This window comes from Orycteropus afer, unplaced genomic scaffold, assembly GCF_000298275.1.
Source record: "Orycteropus afer afer isolate SDZICR_OR568_19922 unplaced genomic scaffold, OryAfe1.0 scaffold00422, whole genome shotgun sequence".
In the NCBI taxonomy this organism is placed as follows: domain Eukaryota; kingdom Metazoa; phylum Chordata; class Mammalia; order Tubulidentata; family Orycteropodidae; genus Orycteropus; species Orycteropus afer.
This window is the reverse complement of record NW_006922009.1, coordinates 309,056-315,048: the sequence shown is the minus strand read 5'-3', so window position 1 is coordinate 315,048 and position 5,993 is coordinate 309,056. Positions and strand designations below refer to the sequence as shown.

At 36.1% G+C, this 5,993-nt stretch overlaps 1 protein-coding gene across 1 annotated transcript in view; it reads right to left on the bottom strand.

Moving 5' to 3' along the window:
• The window catches only part of BBS9 (Bardet-Biedl syndrome 9), a 784,410-nt gene that overhangs the window by 526,749 nt on the left and 251,668 nt on the right, over window positions 1-5,993 (bottom strand). The window lies entirely within an intron of this gene.

Below are 5,993 nucleotides of genomic sequence, written 5' to 3'. Positions count from 1 at the left end.
ATGTCCCCCCTGAGATTATGGTCCCAAGCCCACAGGTTCAACTACTCGGTCCCTCTGGGTAGCTGGCTGTGACCATAAACCAACTACATTTTTACTCAATTGAGCTCCAACATACCATTAATACACACACACACACACACACACACAATTTTACTTCAAAGACTCAATTAAAATGTTTCAATGTAATTTATATTTATAGAAATGTTTCCAGTGCTCATTACAAGAGGAAAAAAAAAGAAGGTCCCTATCAATCATAATAGCAACCACTTATTAGAGTATAGGAGTCTGCTGGTAGTGCACAAGGTTATCACACTTGGCTGCTAAACAGAAAGGTTGGAGGTTCAAGTCCCGCCGGTGGCACTACAGAATAAAGGCCTACTTCATTTTGATCTACTTCTGAAAAATCATCCCTATGGAGCACAGTTCTACTCTAACACACAAGAGGTCATCATGAATTGGAATCAACCTCACAGTAACTGGCTCTGGTTGAACCAAACAAGGCAAATACCGTTCGAGAGCTTTTCAAGTACTATGCCATTTAATGTGGTTCACACCACCAGTTGCTCCTCACAAGGAAGTTGAGTCAACCTACTTCCGCAGTGATACTGCCTCGGAAACCCAAGTCCGGTCTGACTCGACAGCACATTATAACAACATGGCATTTAATTCTTACTCCAACTATACTTGGTGGATTCATAATAAGCATGTGAACAACTTTTATGGAACTGCAATGGATCAAGGGATGAAGCTGGGCTGGTGGCTAGATGAAGAGTAGGTTTAAGGCTGTAAGGAAGGATGGGACAATCCAGGATTAGCAAAGAAGGTTAGTAGGGAAGTCCTGGGAGGCCTGAGCAGAGAACTATGCCTCCTGCTCCTTCCTCTTCCATTCCCTCCTTCTACTACTGGTGCTCACGTTTGCCCTCTTTCCACAGGCCCATCCATTGTTACTTCCTCCACATACATTCCTTCTCAACTAGCCCTCTTGTTGTTCTTTCTCCTCACTCTTAGATAAAAGTAATCCATTTTCCTGCTAAGTAGTTCCTTCTCCATCACTTTTTCCATCCTATCTCTTTTCTTTCCCGTCGTTTCATTCTTTCTTCTCTCTTAAGGGTCTCTTATTTCTATTTCACTCTAGAAATGAGCTATAATACGTAAATTACAGAAAATTTTACATGCTATTTTTAAAAATAAAATTTAAGTTTTTCTTAACTTGCTACAAAAAGCAGTTGATATGAACACCACATTTGCTTCCTCCCAAGAAAACAAAATTCAAAAGTGCCATATATTATTTTGAGTTGATACATAGTAAGTTTGTTTGGTTTTGGGTTGGTTAGTTTTTTAGTGGCCTTTGAGCTATTTAAAAAAAAGAGGTTTCCCTTTGTTCTAAAGGTTCAATATTAATCAGAAATCTACAAAAGATCATGGGGGGGTGCTTTCATCTGAAGAAGAGAAGAGGAGACAAGGTATATGACAGAAGTCTAGGCCTTATTCAGGATTAATACGAATTTTTAAAACTCTCCAACTCTGAGTCTTGCCAAGTGATCAGGTGATTAATCTCAGCATGCAAATTGATTTGAGGGTAGAGAAGATACTAAGCAATCCTTCCCACAAAGTGCCCCTACCATTCACTTCACCACCTGCCTACCCCATAGTGGCATTACTAGAGAGGTACAGGGGGTGAAGATCAGGCCAGGTGATACTGTCAGAGGGGGTGACACCAAAATGACTGTCTAGAAAATTTTTGTGCAATGTTTCAGCAGAAATTTATTATTTAAAAAAAAAAAATAATAATATCTGTAGTTAGTTATAACAAATAAAAACATTTTTCATAAGACCAGTTGATATGTATCAATACACTTACAAGGCTAAAATTCTATGCTAATTTACTTTTTGACTGCTAACCAGAAGGCTGGCGGTTCAAACCCACCAGCCACTCCTCGGAAGAAAGGTTGGGCAATCCTACTTTCATAGTGATACTGCCTCGGAAACTCAAGGAGGGGTCTCTATGAGTCAGCCGACTGGAGGCAAAATAACAACAACAACAACAACAATGTGCTCTAGTCAGAGCTGTCATTGTTACCCAATTAGCATGATGTTTTGAATCACTAGGTCTCACCTGCCAGCTATAAGCATGTGCTGTTATTTGTTTTCATTCCTGCTGGTATTTTTATAGCTGCTAATTTTGTGAAAATTTTTGGTGTTTTAACTACACTATTGTGGTAATTATTATTTGTGAACCTATATCAATAACTTTTTTTGAGAATGAAGTAGCACTTAAAAAAAAGGAAAAAAATTTTAAAAGGCTTCCATTCTGTTTCTGTGAGTCACAATTGACTCGATGGCAGTGAATTTGGTTTTTGTCTTTTTTTTTTTTCCTGTTTCTAATAATGCTATAACTAATACTGTTATAATTCAGTACAGGAAGATTTTACAAAACAATTTGTTGTTAGTATTCATACAATCTAAGGCATATTATAGGAACTCTGGTGGCTTAGTGCCTAAGACATTTAACTGCTAACCAGAAGGCTGACGGTTCAAACCCACCAGCCACGCCTCAGAGGGAAGACTGGGAAATCTGCTTCTGTAGTGATACCACCTCAGAAACCCAAGGAGGGGTCACTATGAGTTGAATCTGACTCAACGGCAGTGAGTTTGGGGTTTTTTTTTAAGGCAGATTATATTTTTTTAAATTTACAACTATATTTATCACATATTATTCTAAGATTAAAATTGATAATAAACATTACTAAGGATTCTATATGGCTTGGTACAGGAGGAGGTCTATGGTCGGAGGGTGCTGACAACATTGGTTACTGACTTGGGTGACAGCAACCCTAGTGACACGTCTGAATACACCAATTTTAGGACTTAGGCACAGTCCTACACACCACACCCACTGCCATCAAGTCAGATTCTGACTCATAGTGACCCCCCATAGGGTTTCCAAGGCTGTAAATATATACAGAAGTAGATTGCCTCATTTTCCTCCTGCTCAGCAACTGGTGGGTTTGAGCTGCTGACCCTCTGGTTAGCAGCCAAAAGCTTTACCCACTGTGCCACCAGTCAGTGCTATGTAATCCTGTGGTATGATTTCAGAGAAATAAAAACTAAATTAGGAGCACTGACCCAACAGCTAAAGAACAAGACCAGGAGTCAGGGACTTGGGTTCTAGCTCTGAATCTGTCCCTTCAGAGCTGAGTCAACTTCCTAAATGTTCTTTACCTCTAAAATGAGAAGGTAAAACTAGATAATCCTCAAGTTTTATAAACTTGGCCCTAAAGTTTTATAAATTAGTTCTGTCATATAGCTCAAAAGATAAAGACTCACAAAGTGATGTTACTTCCATAAAATAAAGTATGAAAAACAACCCCACAGTACCTCTGGATTTGACCCTTTCTTTGTAGGTAACTGAAGCCACCTAGTGGCCAATGAAATCCTAACTTCCATCTCTGATAAGGTCATTTGCAGTCAGCAAACCCTTCCCACTGAATTGTGAGGGTGGACTGTAGTCTCTTCTCCATCCCTCATCCCACCCAACCCCAGTAAAGCCTGGGAACCCAATGGATCTTCAGGAAACTCTAGAATGCTAAAAGGGACATCTTTGTCTAGCTTCTCAAAATATGTGGGGTCATCAGTTCCTTGAATCCAGAACAGTATTTCCATTTCATCTCCACCGTTTAAGTGGGCCACATTATAGGAAGCCTAGCATAACCCAATAAAGTATCCCTCACCATCCAAATTTATTTGGTCTTTGAGTTGGCATAGCTGGTTACTGAATCCATTTCATTCTTCTGTTTTAAACAGAAAACAGATATAATTTACATACAAGAAATTTATCTAAACCTGTTAACTTTCTGAGTTCAGGAAGGAAGAGTTTGGACAGTGTGGGATACATGTATTTCTTAAGACTTTAAAAAAAAATCTTTATAGGTGCTTCAAGTATCCAACCCAGTAAAGGAGAAATTAGGGTCTTCTCTCACTGAAAGAACTTGCCAAATATTATTGGAATGTCAAGGTGGTTAAAGTAATTTCAAACCTTAAACAATTTACTTCTTCTCAGTGTCATCAAAGCCATTGCATATAATTTAGATCAAATAACAGAAAGCTAGACTGCAGATGAATTCATTTAACATTACATTTTTTATTCCACAGGAGCAATAATAGTATCTCTAAAAACTCCAGAAAAAAAATGAGTAGAATTTCTGTCTAAAACATACATGATGGAACTGGGATTTTGACTCAGGTATATAGTACTACTTAATAAATATGTAATGTCATTACTTGGCACCTTCATGAAAAGAACAAATTAAACATACACACACAAATATATACATATAAATGTATATGTACATACACACACACATATACATATATCACTCCTAAACCAATTTAATTGAAACCCAATTTAAGTATTAGAGGGGAAAAAAATATACAAACTTTTTTTCAACTTTTCTCTTTAAAAAAAATTTACTGAACAATATTGTCTATGTAGGTTAATGCGTAAGGTTCTATGGATGATAAAATTTTATCCTATAGGAAGCCATCAGTTAAATCTGCCATTGTAACCCTATTGCTCCCATCTTTAGAGTTACCATTGCCAAAAGTAAGGTCTCTGGGTTATTACTATGTCCTTGAAATACATCTGCTAATCTAAAACACCAAAATAAGGTTTTTTATGAAGAATCAAGGTCAAAAATGTTTTTTTTCCCTGGACACATAATTATTTTACGATTTTAGCAATGGGCATGAAATCAAATAATAGAGTTTGCTCAGGAATCTGAAAGTAATTGTTTCATCATTCGGTAAATAGATTCTTTCCCTAACAAATACATTGAAACAAATTTCCAGATGGATTTTAAAAGTCCAATTTTAAAATATGAAACTACAAAAATATTTATCTACCTTTGGGATGAGAAGAACTTTTGCAACAAGAAAGCAATGGAAAAAGCAAAGAAAAAGATCTCTAGATTAAGCCACATAAAAAATTTTAAGTTGATACATGCTTAAGAAGACAACACAGTAAAAAGAACAAAAGGCAAACAAACTGGAAAAACATTGGCAAACAATATAAAACACACAATTTTAGGTTGATCCATTTAAAGATGTTACTATTGGATAAATAAAATTTAAATATCCAATTAAAGACTTTTTTAACTATTTTATATACATTTTACTTAATATGTAACGAACTCTTACAAATCAATGAAAATAAGATTATGTTACAACAGAAAAAGGTCAAAAAGGGCATGAATTTGTTTTGGTTCAGCTTTGTTTGGGTTGCTTTTTTTTTTTTTGGTGCTCTGATTGTCAAGTTATATAAATTCTGAGTAATCTCTTCCAACACTATTCTTTCTTAAAACAAATATACTTGTTAATTTATAATTTATTGCATGATAGCAAAAATGTGTATAATACGTGAGCCTGTGGATTTGGAAAGTAAGTGTGAAGAATATTCATACTGAAGGACCTGAGAAAACAAAAGCATTAAGGGAGAAAAGTTTAGAATATGTATGGGAAAGATCAAGCAGCCTGGACACAACAGGAAGTGGATAAAAAAAAAAAAAAGGAATAAGGTTACTGGTAATAAATACAAGATGGTTGTAAAGTCACCTGAAGATCTTGATCTTTATGTAATTGATGAAACAGCGAAGGCTTTTGAGCCAGTGAGCAAGATGAGCAGAAATGTGCTTTAAAAAGATATATCCTGGAAGAGTCAATATTGTTAAAATGTTGGTTTTCACCAAAACTATCCATAGATGCAACACAATCCCAATACAACAACCCCAGCAGGCATTTTTGTAGAAGCTGGCAAGCTGATTTCCACAATTTATACAGGTATGTTAAAAAATCTAAGGGCCCTAATATTTGGTATAAATAGACTACCAAGCATAATTCAAAATGCACCAACAGCAGAAGAAAAGCCAGATGATTGGGACCTTCTAAAAATTAAATGTTTATGTGCTTCCAAAGACTTCTCCAAAAGAGTCAAAAGA